The sequence below is a fragment of the Pinus tabuliformis genome, chromosome 6 (assembly GCF_031772625.1).
Source record: "Pinus tabuliformis cultivar Carrire ecotype Pingquan chromosome 6, CPIR1, whole genome shotgun sequence".
Classification (NCBI taxonomy): Eukaryota; Viridiplantae; Streptophyta; class Pinopsida; order Pinales; family Pinaceae; genus Pinus; species Pinus tabuliformis.
The window spans coordinates 702,123,633-702,137,598 of record NC_142292.1 but is presented as its reverse complement, the minus strand read 5'-3'; the positions used below and the strand labels follow the sequence as shown (position 1 = coordinate 702,137,598).

General features: G+C 33.1%; 1 pseudogene; it reads left to right on the top strand.

The window, feature by feature from the left end:
• LOC149260616 (methionine gamma-lyase-like) overlaps positions 1-5,002 on the top strand; it is a 37,245-nt pseudogene extending 32,243 nt beyond the window's left edge.
• The last annotated feature ends 8,964 nt before the right edge of the window (positions 5,003-13,966 follow it).

The following is a 13,966-nucleotide window of genomic DNA, read 5'->3' as shown; positions in this document are numbered from 1 at the left end:
TGACCTATCCCTGGAAGACTCGATGAGAATTTCAAGGTTCGATCAAGTTCAACTTCATGCACTTGGTCAACAGCCTATAGATTGAAAATTTCATTCAAAAAAATTACAACACTTCTTCAAGGGTTTCATACTTATTTTTTCTTTCGGGCAAAAAAATTTACAGAAATGATTCTCAATCAAAACGCATAAAAATTTAATTTTGTTTTGTGTATTTTCAATCCATGTGAAGAGGATAATTACTTGGGAAACAACTTTTGAGAATTTTGAAAGGATTGTGCAGCAAAATTTCTGAAGATTTGCACTAAAGGTGTGGTCAGACTTGTGTTCTAAGCCAACAACCTTAACCATAAAATATTTTCATAGAGATTGGAAGCAATTTTTGGCTTATGCAAATTTTGGATTTTTTTTTAAGCTTTGTTGGCTTTTTTATTTTTCATAAAGACGTAAGGAGAAAAATAATGTTCTTTTCCTTTGTCTAGGATTAGTTTTAAATTTTTAATTCCCCCTTCCCTCTCTCAAGTGGGTTTAGGCATAATTCCTCCCTCTTGCCCCATGTCATTTTGTAAATACTTTGTCCTATCCCAAGTTATTTTTAAGGGGGGATATTAGGATATTAGACCTTAGGAGTTTCTTAATACCAACTTGGTTTAATTTAATATAGTCATGTGTGCTTTGGTTATCCAATGGTCACCGTTCTATCTCATGCATAGATGCTTCGATGGTGCTCATGTTCTAGGTATTTATGACAACTGATCTATGTCTTATCACCTAATTGGTCCAAGATCTTTATTTAAATATCATGAAAGGTCACTTTTCTTGCATGATGAAGAGTAGATTATTGTACTAGATATATTCCTTCAATTCTTCCATTGTAGTACATTCTATTGCTTCATGGATGTCTCATTTTGAGGGTTTCACCATGCAAATCTCAGTGTCTTAGTTTATGGTCAACATGAGTTATTCCTAAGTGGTATCCATCCTTCTGAGTAACCCACTTGTGATTTCCTAATATGGCATCAAAGTGCTTGTGAGTTTCACTCCTCCTCGTTCAAAGATTGAGCTAGTTATGTTGGGTATTTGACGAGCTTCAAATCCCCTCTTTTGGTTTTAAGGTCAGACCTGTGGAGCTTATATTATTAGGTCTTGAAGAACTGGGGTGGTTATTGTATTTCAACAAAACCTATTTATTTTTGGGAGATCTAACCACTCCATGTATTACAGTAAAATTTCAACGCTTCGTATTTTTCTTATGTTGTGGCCCTCAAGGCTCACTTGAATTTTAGGTTATTGGGAGTCATGACACTTCATATGGGAACAACTATAGATTTTTAGATAGTCGCAAGTGGACCCAAGCTTTGCCTAAGGGTTGGGTCCACCTAGTTGCACAAGGTAGTATATATAAATGTAAGGCATTAGCCTAGATTTGGAATATAATCTAGATAAACATATGCAAACCTGAGTATATCTTTGTGTGTCCATATTCCATTTCATGAGAAATGATAATAAAAAAATATGTTTCTTCATGGGTGTTTCCCTCTTTGAGGGTTTTACCACATAAATATTGGTGTCTCAGTTTTTGTCAGTATGATTTATTACTCTGTGGTGTTCATCCTATGAGTATCCCACTTGTGATTTCTCATTATGGTATCAGAGTGCTTGTGTGGTTAACTCCTTTTTTTATTTGAATAATGAGGTAGTTATGTTGATTCTTTCAATAGTTTCAGATCCTTTGTTCTGGTTTTGAGGTCAGAATTGTGGAATTCTCCATACTAGATCTTGAAGTTATAGAGTTATTGTTTTGTTTCAACAAAATATGTGCTTCTGGGGAAGATCTGACTACTCCATGTATTACATAGTTAAAGCTTATTATTTTGCTTCCTTGTTCTGCAACAACTCTTCAACGCATTAGGCACACCATCATTTTCAATTATTGACTCCTTTATCACCTCAAATACACTCAAAAACACCCCAACTAATCCTTGTTGCAACTCTCCACCTTCCTAATCTATTGGGTAGAATTCCTAGGAATAAACATTACATTGTACCGTTGGTCCCTTTAGAAACTTAGGTGTGTTATTGTATGGAAGAATCAAGATGTAAGGCACCATGAACTAAAACTCTCTTCTTTGTTATCCAAATGAAAGTTCTTTCCTCCTAATACAGTGAATAAGGCTACAAGTGGACCAGTTCCTGTCAGTTGCAAAAGAAAAAAAATTCTGGAAAAGTACCCAAAAAACAAGTTGATAAAGCTCCAAATCCCCATCCCCATCCATCCTATTAGGTTCACATGTGCTATGTTAAGTAGTTCTCCCTTGCATCCACATTCTAATGTGTTGAAGGGGCCATTAACTTCCCCAAATGAAAGAAAGTGATTCTTAACTCCACCTCCTAATCGTTAATAGGAAGCAACTCTTTGGAACTCTTTTGAGAGCACATGGTTTGGCTATTTTCCTACTATTTCCTTGTTTATCAATGGCTATCAGGTTAGGTCCATAACAACTACCTTCAGGTATACTATGGTGTCTAAATCCAGCTCTTGATTTTTGTATATGGTAGTTTTAAACTTAAATTGTATATAAAAGATATATTTTATTTAGAGCTACATGTTACCCCTATTTTGTATAAAAAATGTGGAGGAGGATATATGAATATTAATATGTCATTTCCAGAAATGGTCTTTTGAGTTCCTAAAGTAACTAAGGGATTTGTTAAATTTCTTCTTCCTCTCTTTATGATTGGAAATAAGTGTTGGTATTATAAGGCCTTGTACTTTGTTTTTTGGACTAATATATTTTTTATGTTCATTAGAAATCAAATTTGAATACTTTTCTTGCATTTTTGCAGTGGATATGTTAGGACTAAATCCTTTTTTTTCAAGGAAAACCTCATAGGGAAACTGAAGGGATGCTTCCCCACATTCATGGATGGCACTCCTAGTAAAACCATCCACATAGACTAGTGCACCTAACCCAATGGGATTCAAACCAGGTGTTTGTTGGCATGGAACTAGCTAATGACCAAAAACATTGGCAACAACTGGTTGAGATAACCCCTTGGGTTCTGTTAGAATTAAATATAACAACTAACTACAAAAAAATCTGGAATTTTCCATTTTGATTGCTTTATCAATATTTTCCAGAGTTCACTTTAATTTATTTTTATGAGAATATATTTCATCTTACTAGAAGATACCGCTGGTCCAAAGAATGTATACTTATTAATTTCTTGAATTAATATCTCTCGAATGGGAAAAATCTTCATGATTCATATTATCTGTCAAATAGACACTGATTCCATAAATGGCTCCAACATTTGAAGTACGAAAAGGATAATTACAGAAACAAAAATTAAAGTTCAGAATTTCTCATGAAATCACTTGCTTCATGAAAACTTGAATCTAGAAAATATGTACTTCCATTGAACTTAGGATTTCATATTATTATTGACAAGGTTCATACCAAGATGGGAAAAACAAATGGAATACACATCACCATACAAGTCAAAAGTAAAGATGTGCATTGTCACCCATACTCTTTTAGTTTTATACTGACGAGCTAGAATATCTCATTTCAAAGTGATATAGGTGGTTTCCTTCTGTATGGGATTTCCATTGGAAGAATGTCATTGAAAAAATCCACTTTTACATCTATGCTGGAAAATAGGCTTGCATTCATTCAAAGATGTGTTACGATAAAGGATAAGTACCATTGAACGCACAAATCCCACCATTCTTATGGATACATTTAACAATATTAAATGTAATTCTTATGTATAAAATATTTAAGATGGTGACATACAAATTTACAATAAGTATTAAAAAAATAGCCTTTTGGTGGAGGTCTTTGAACTCGTTATACCATTCTTCACATGTGCAAGAATTTTTTTATAAATGATATGCTTAACAGAGATCCATCATTTATACAATAATAAAATGGTCCTTGTTTCACCGTGTTTATATGATTAGATTTCTTCTCACTTTTGCGTCATCTAGAAAATATTCTTGTTGCATTACCTCTTCACTTTCTAATACAGAGGCAGAAAATTGAATTTAAAAAAGCAGATAATTGGAGGAACTATGCTTGAGTGAGAGGTCTTCTCATGACATATCATACACAAAATGTGAGAGAATAAGAAAGGTATAGGGCTCACCTATATGGGAGAATAATTGAAGGGATATTTTCTATTAGAACAAATCATCCTAATCTCATTAATTGAGAATAATTAAGGGGATATTTGCTCATGTTGACTTTCTCACTTCCTACTATAGTTCTAGCGGTATATCTATAATATCTTCTATTTTATTGTAGTTGGTAGCCATAGAGACCATATTGTGGCCTCCAAGTGTTTATATGGAGGAACCCATGCATTTCTAGCACATTTTCTCACAAGGGGTTGTGGAGTTTCAACATTTTTTGTTGATATACACATGCATGAAGATGTGAAAAATACCATAACACCATATATAGAGGTTTTATACTTTGATTCCATGTCAAAACCAACTATGGCAGTTGCAGACATGTCATCTCTGTCTTCCATTTTCCATGAGAAAAATGTCAAAGTGGTGGTTGATAACACCTTTTCCCCCATGATCTTATCCCCTGCAAAAATGGGTGTTGATGTTGTTATTCACAACATTTCCAAATATATCAGTGGGGTTGTGGATGTTATAACAGGAGCAATATGTGGATCTGCAGAGCTAGAGATGAATCTGAAAGTGGCATTTGAGATATCAGGGAGGCTTCCCCACTTGGGATTAAGGATGAATGAGAATTATCACAGAGCATATACACATGCAAGAAAAATTAGGAAATTGGGAGTTAAATTTATTTATCCCAACCTTGAAGATCACCCTCAGTATGCCCTTTTGAAATCCATGGTGAATAGTCAGTTTGGGTATGGAGGGATTTTGTGTGTAGACATGAAGAATGAGGAGAGGGCCAACAGGTTCATGCATCACCTGCAGAGTTATATACAGTTTGGGCTAATGGTTGTCAACTCATAAGGGAGAATAATTGAGCGATATTTTCTCATGTTGATTTTCTCGCATTTGCTCATATTTGCTCATAAGTACAGGGGATATTTTCTCATAAGAAACAAGTCGTATTTGAATATGTTTCGTGTACTATCATATTCACCCAATGCAACTCCAAGTTAGGTTTGTAATTAAGTGACTTACGTCACATGTCATAAACCAAGTTTTTTTTTATTAGGTTAGAGCTTATTTAATAAAGCAGTTCTATGTGATTTAGTATGTATTGACATCTAAACAATATTGTAGATGAACCAAGCATATCATTCTAACAACAAAGTTCTGGAAGTGAGGATCTCCAAACCTGATAAGTATATAATTTTACATAAAGAAGAAGCATAGGTTGATTCATCCTACTATAGTGCTTTGCTACATGATAAACTATCTCTGGTACATACTCCAACACGAGATTGGGATAGAGCTCATCCTTATCAGTGGTTGAAAAAACCAATGCTTTAGAGAGACAATATTTGGATGATCCAAAAGGCGCATTGTTTGCAGTTCACGATTCTTATATCGTTAAATCTCTCTGAGGTGCAAACCTTTCCTCGAGTTTTGCACTCAAAAAGAGGGTTGCATCTTCAGATATTTAGTCCCTCTTAGTGCTTGGTATATCTAGAGTTAATATGGATCTATGTTGATCATATAACACAGTAACAAGGGGACAACAAAGATATGTAGAGAAATTGTGCAATAGTAATAACATCTACAACTAGAAACAACATGCTATTGTGGCCTAATATTGTCAATGGATGTCCCTAGCTTAGTGTTTGAAACTTTAAAATTGGCTTCCAACTCTTTCAAATGAAAATTGTAATAATTTAAAAGATTTAACCCTAATATTTGAACTAAAATTACATCCCATGTTCTAAAACATCACATAACTCCTACATGATTACATTTTAAAATGGCAACAAGGTATTGTTCACACAAGATTTTATGCCTGAGGTATATCATTACCAGAAAATAACATGAAATAACATTGAAATCCAAAATTGAGAATTATTGCAAATTGAAGTTGTGACTTGTAGTAGCAATCATATTGCAAAAGAGCCATCCGAAATTGCAGAGGTGCCATCCAAAATTTTAGAGGTGCCATCTAATGTTGTAGAAATCTGACCTATAGTAGCAATCGTGTTGCAGAAAATCCATCTGAAATTGCAGAGGTGCCATATGAAATTGCATAAGTTCCATCCAAAATTATAGAGGTGTCATCTGAAGTTGCAGAGAGCTAGTCATCCGAGAGTTGCAGGTGTTATCTGAAGAGTTGTAGGTATCATCTGAGAATTGCAGGTGTTATCCAAGAGCCAGTCATCTGAAAGCTAGTTATAAAGTACTATTCTAAGGTCTGTCATTCATCATAGTGATATGAAGTTTCCATAACATCTCAGTAATCTGAAAACCACAGTCATAAATAGAGGTCCGAAAAGAGGATTGTATAAGTATAATTATTACAATGATCTAGAATTGTGGAAGTTTGAAGGTGACATTCCTTTTTTGACTAAGAGGACTTCCTTTGAAGAAGTTGACTTGTAGCTAGCAGGTTTGGTTGTCAAATCTCACTGATTTCCTCTGCATTTGGAATTTTTGGTGCTTCATTACTTTCTGTGAACATGCATTTCTACAAAATTGCACATGAACATGCACTTCTTATGAACAACAAACTTATATTTGTGCTTGAATAAGAGTTTGAATTACCTAGAGGAATGTTTTAAACCTAGGGCTAAGGCATCTTGAGAACCGAGTTCTTCTCCACATATTGGTACCCTTACACATGTTGATGAATATTGAAAGATGGCAACATAGCTTCTACTCATGTGATTCCAGATCTGCACACAGATTAGTCTTCTTACCCATGAAGTCTGAAAGGCATATGATAGTAGTCATAGCAAATTATGCAACAAGAAGAAAAAAAAAAATCACCTTCAAAGGAAACAAACATATTTTCTTTTAGCCTTGCAATCAAAAGTGTAATTGCATAAAAGGAATATTGGTCTCATGCCAATAGGTCTCCTACGATGAATGCACATGAACCTAATACATAAACCATTTTTCTCTTCTCTTAGCTACTCAAGGCTTATTTCCCTTTCCAAATATCAATAATTCTTTTCCAAGAAAATACATTATAAGAATAATATTTTATTATATTCTAAAAGGTGAACATGCTGAAATCATGCCACAAAGTGAAAGGAAATAAAATTTCCTCAAACCACCAAATATATAAAGAAAACAATAATAATAATAATAAAACTAGATCTATGGATCTATGCATGAAATGAGAACTATAATCATTCAAGGGACTAACAAAATATTTGACCAAAACAAACCAAAAATTTCAAACTCGACAAAATCCTCTAAACACAAATAACAAACAAACCACTAAAATTTTCCAAGATATCAAAGCTAGACATCAACACAATTTCATGTACTTGAATAAGCCCATTGTTTCTTAGTGTTAGTCTTCTTAAAATAGTTATTTATCATTTAATAATAGGATGCTATCTATGTAAAAAGAAATAGGTCCCAGCTTCATCAAATCCGACTTCATTTCCAATCAAAGATCAAATCCAGCTTCATTTCCAGTACCAATATAAAATCACACCCTTTATAAATCTTAACACCTAACCACTTAGACCCCTCATATAATCCTTTTCATAGCCCAACAAAAAGATATCCCTGACAACAAAATTTACTTTTAAAAAATATAACATGATCATGTAAGACACTAAATACTAAATATGAACACTACTAGATAGGAATCAATTCAATGCCAGTTCAATCAAACTTCATGCAATGAAGAAAATCAATAAATCATTTTGCGATGTTGAATGCCAAATTCTTGTAGTCAATAATTATGTTGACACTTGAGTTGCTAGTGTTGTGTCAAAGTAACCATTGCTCACTACCTACAAATGTTGAAATACAGGATGGTGCTAAAGTTAAAGACACAAAATAACAAAAAATAAAGATATGACAAAAAAATAGACATGAAAGAAATATTGGTTGAGTGTGACAGGCACACCAATAACTGAGACTAGAGATATTTATAGAATGTGGTAGTTACTAGTGTGTGTCTATTGTGTGAATAGTTGCATGGTGGAGAGACCTACCAAGAAGGGAAGTTGGTCCCGGGAAAGTATAGTAGGTAGATCCATAGAGAATTTATGTAAAAGGAAGATGAGAAGTGTTGTTTTCAAGTTGGGTTATGTTATGGTAAAATTTTGTTGGGGCATGTATTGGACTGACTCATGTTATCTCATCCCTTAATGGTCCTAAGGACATGTGGGGACCCGGCAACTTAGTACCTGAAAGACGTGAAAGCATGGATGACAGATGACCGACAAGACTCTATACAAAATAAGCATAGTAGTCTACTAGATTCTAAAAGTGAAGATGCTAAAGTTATGCCACAAAGTGAAAGGAAATAAAAAACAACTTTCTTCAAACCACCAAATATATAAATAAAACAATAATAAATACAAAACTATATCTATGAATCTAAGCATGAAATAAAAACTAAAAGCATTCAAGGGACTAACATAATCTTTGGCTAAAACAAACCAAAAATTTCAAACTTGACAAAATTTTCTAAACACAAGCGACAAACAAACCACTAAAATTTTCCAAGATATCAGAGCTAGACATCAAGGTAGTTTCATGTACTCGAATGAGCCCATTTTATATTTGTGTTAGTCTTTTTAAATTAGTCATTTATCACCTAATACTAGTCAAACACTATCGATGTGAAAATAAATAGGTCCCAACTTCATTTCTTATCAAGAATCAGAAATAGACGATCTAATGATTAAATATGAAACATTAATCTTAAAATAACACACATCATAGAAATGTAGCTTCAAAGTTACAATGAAAAGTACAAAATATAGAACCTATTTTTACCTGAAATTGAAATATAGTAATCTTGCATGATCAATGGAACATGTATACCAAAATAAGAGTCCCCTCAAATATATCGAATTAGATTACGTCTTAGGTTATATCAATTTCCCATTTCTCATCTTGGTCCTATTTTTCTAAATTGTTAACATGATCTTCTCCAGATGAACTGCCATTATGAGCCTCCAAAACAGTATGTTCTGTATCGAGTTCATTAGAGAAATTTGTTATATTGTTTTCTCCCCTTCTATCACAATTTGATCACCAAAGAGCTAGTGCTCTTTCATATGGAAAATTGTTAATGTCATACTTTGTTACATATAATCTTAAACATGTATCCATATGTTTATCAATCTTATTCCTCAACTTTGAATTCAATAATTATAGTGCACTAAACATTCTCTCATCATCCACAGATCCCAAAATCATGGTTTGACACAAATTTGCTAATTTGAAATATTTTGATTTTTTTCTTGCGGGTATTAGCTAACACTTAAAGTAGTCCATAATCTTGTTGTAGCACCATTTTCATAAGTATTCTCCAAAAAAGGATATTTCTTCCACATTGTTTCAGCAAAGCATCCACCATGTTCATGCAATTTTGATGAATCTAAAATACCTTCAATTTGTTCTCCATGTATCGAGACATTCTTGCAAAAGTGGTCTACTAAAAATATTAATCTCTTTTAAAAATCAGATTTTAAAGTTCTTGGACATTGACAATTGTTTCAACATTGAGGGTATACCACACACATGGCCTCCAACAATTCATCTCAAGGAAATCATTCTCTTATCTCTAATGATAGTGATCTTGCAATTTCTATCAAATTTTGTCTCACTAAAATCACAATATTATCAAATTGGTCTCTTAACACACATAACTCTTTGGTGATTCGTCTCATATTACTAATATAATGAAAGGGAACCAACCATATATCATCAAAAAAAAAAAAAATCAGTGTTTTCTATATTGGTGATCTTAGTCCAACTTGTAAACTCTAGACCAGTAAAAGACACTAGCATCATATAAAAATTATCCAATGCAGGGCATGTTGAATTTATTTCATTTGTGTATTATACAATAAACATTGTGTGATTCTTAGACATTTTCACGAGTAAATTCATTTCATGTAGCATAAGAAGAATTCCAGCCAATGTCAATAATGTCTCTATATCAGTTAGTCGAGAAAGAAGATGTTGAGCTTTGTCTACATTGTAGTGATTTTCATACATCAACCCTACCAAAGTGTTGAACTCACTAAATAGTCTTTGAGCTGGTTCATTCAATGAGATCCATCTTGTATCAACATCTTTCAAAAGTTGTTTTCCATCCATAACACCATATGAAAATTGTTGAAACTCTAAAAATCATTTCGGACCACGAGTAAAGTATGAATGAGCCTCATGTACAAGACCTTCAACTTTTGAAATTGATGGAAACTTGTTTATTATTTAAAATGAAAGATTCATCCTATGAGACATACAATGAATATTAAGCATATATAGTGAATCTAATAGTTATATTCTAACACAAATCCCACTCCCTTGTCCTTACATTGTCCTTGTCATTAAATTATCCATACCACTTTCCTTCAAACTATTAAGAACAAGTTCATAAATATTTTTAGTTGTAGAAGTCTCTCTCATATTTTTTATCCCAAGTAGATAGGATATCCTAATATGGTCATTAACCATATAAATTATCATTCATATCCATTAAGTATTATCTATAGCCATAAACTCATCCAAAGACAATGCCAAAAACCTAGCATTTGTAATTTTCTCTTTCAAATCAGCATTTTCTACTTGAGCTAGATATCTTGAACATTCCCAACCATTGGTTATAGACCAATGAGAAGATGGAAAGTTTGGCACTTGAAGAAAAGACAAATATTCATGTGATATGGATAATCTTTCATAGGACGATCTCTAGATAAGATGTGAAATACGATGCTCAATTGTATCATCTTGGATAACGAACTTCTTTCCATCATATTTTCAAATAGAAATATGTTGGTTCCTTCAATTGCCTCAAATTTTCTCTTAATTATTAAATATTTCTTGTATTCTTCTACATATTGGATATGTCGACATTCCCTAGATATTTCCATCTGAGAATAGATTTCTCTTCACCATTTACAATTTTCTTTTCATACACCTTTCCTTCATGCTTATGTATTGTATCTAGCTTCATCTGAAATTTCACTACCTTGTGAGTTTTCCGACTACATGCATTACATGTTACTTCTTAGGAAACCTCATTCTCATTTGTAGTAGGCATTACTTCAATAAATGGAATTTGAGACCCGATCTTCTTGGAATTGTCTCCCTATGGTCCACTGACCTTTTTTCCTTTTCTGTGAATGGATTATGTCACCTTCCAAGGAAAAATATTCAACATTTTCATCACCAATTTCTGTTGAAACTGCATTTATCTCACCCTGGTCACTCGAGGAACCTATTCTTTCATCCATCATATGGATATCATGCATTTTCACAAGATTTAACGTCTCTCTCACTAACATATTGTTCAAATGAGCTTGAAACATGAAGAGAATGTGTATTCTTGGATGGAGGCTTTTGAAAGTATGATAATACATCCATTTTCCTTGATGGTTTCTTCCCATGATTAGCTTTTGACATCTCATTGAATATTCCACAAGTAAAATTTCAAATCGATCTAGAAACCTGCATCAATAGTTTCCAAGAGTTGAGAATTACTAGATTTGTAAGTAGTATTCAAAGTAAAATAAGTGCAATGTTCACAAAAACCATTAAGAAATTTTTTATTAAAATGTTATGCCAAGCCCAAAAGAAAAAATAAATCATTATACGCAAAACAATAACATCATGATTCATCATCTATAAAACAAAGAACATCATTCAAATGTAAAATATATAAAAAATTCCATTAAATTAATTCATATCTCCAAATCACCTGATGAACACTCGAAAGCTTTAAACAAAACAACAAAGTATTACAATAACTTTAATCATCCTTTGCAAAACACCTCTCCATCCAAATATTTCATTTATATATGTATATGGTGAGAATGTTCTCCAAGATCAAAGATTAATTAGAATAGGTGTTGCTTGCACCTATAGTTTTCCACTATACAATTTTTAAGGTTGATGTCTTTATAAACCAACTTATACATACTCAAGCATAAATAGATATTTACTTCATGTATCCCCACCATACAGTGACTCAAAAGATGCACATTTCATATATATATATAACACATTTGTGTTGTGCACCTTATTGGAATTACATATAGTGAGGAGATATGTATTTTTTTTATATAACAATATACCCTTTATATTTTATTGTAACTAATGTTTCCAACAATATCATACAAACTTATGATCCACTCAAAATGTAACTTACCATCATTAGTAAGAACACAACCAAATATCAACTCAATCATGCAAGATCCACTTTACAATGACAAGTAATAGGTTTTTCTCTAAATAACATAAATTTTTGAGTGATCAACTCTCTATCTTTTGGATAATACATATTCTCATGGACACGAACATAAAACCATGTATGGTGAAAGAATAATTATGATTATGTTTTAAGAATGGTGAAAGAATTCTCTTTAGAAAATATTATGGGCATAATGCCACTCACATATTGTTTTTACCCACTTGTATTTTAAGGCTTAAAGAACTTTCTCTCACAGAGACAAACATAGAACCTTCAATGATGAAAGCACAATTTTGATTCTCATCAAGATCAGAAAGTATTGTCACAGTGCCACACACTACATTATTTTTCCACACTTGAATTCTTAGGCTTCAAAAATTCTCTCTCACAAACACGAATATAGAACCATCTATGATGAAAGAATAATTCCAATTATATTTAAGAATGATGAAATAATTCTCTTTAGAAAACACTATGAGTACAGAGCCATTCACTATATTTTTTTGCCTCTTGGATTTTTAATCTTCAAGAATTATCTCTCACAGACACGACATACCATCTATGATGAAACCATAATTATGATTATGTTTAAGTATAATGAAATCATGCTCTTTAAAAAAAAATATGGGCACAGTGCCACTCACTAAAAAAATTTTACCACTTGGATTCTTACACTTCAAAAATTATTCCTCACAACCATGAACATAGAACCATCTATGATGAAAGCATACTTCCAAAAATATGCAGAGAGTATGGTCTCTAAGATGTTCGCAAACTACAGATAATTTTTATCAAGTGCAACATGAACAGTTTCCCATGAGATTTATACAAAGCTAGGTTGTGTAACGCCTTGCCTTATTGTATTCACTGTATTGAATTTTGCAGTGTTGTCATTTAAAATTGTAGAAGAGATCACAAATGGCATGCATGGTTGCCATTGTCAGCTCCCCTATTTTGGGTTCATGCAAATCCTCTTCACTGACAGTATGTAGTGAAGTGGAATCAGGAAAAGAGATGCATCTAGGATCACCAATGATGAAATATCCATTGAACAATGTTACAATTTCTCCAAGCTTGTCTCTTAGGCAGCAATTTCAGGAGAATTTGTAATTGAGTAGTGTAAACCATGGTCTTTCACCTTTAAGGATCTCTATATAGACATCTAGGCTTCATTATGATCGTGATGAGAATTAGCCACCAGTGCTTCAATGGAATGATAACAGTCCAGTGAAGCATGGGGAATATCATCATCATGTGGGTGATAGGTGTTTTGGGGCAGAGTTTAGTTTTTTGTCAGTGAGGTAAACAAAGATTTCAGGGTAGAATCAAGGTAAAGGAAGAGCAGGCTGAGAGAAGTATGACAAATATCAATGGAAGTTTCAGTGCAGTTTCTCCTTCACTCAAGCGAACCCGCCCCCCCAAAGCTAGATATCCCAAAGTCTCCTAGAGAGCTTAAGATGATCAACCTTAATGAGAAAGCTATTGTGGATGAAAGCATTAGTCTTGAAGGTGATCATTATGGTTTTTACTATAAAAAGGGTAGGAAGGAAGTAATGGAAGACACCCACAATGTGACTACAAATATACTTGGTGATGATAAGCAGGTAAGA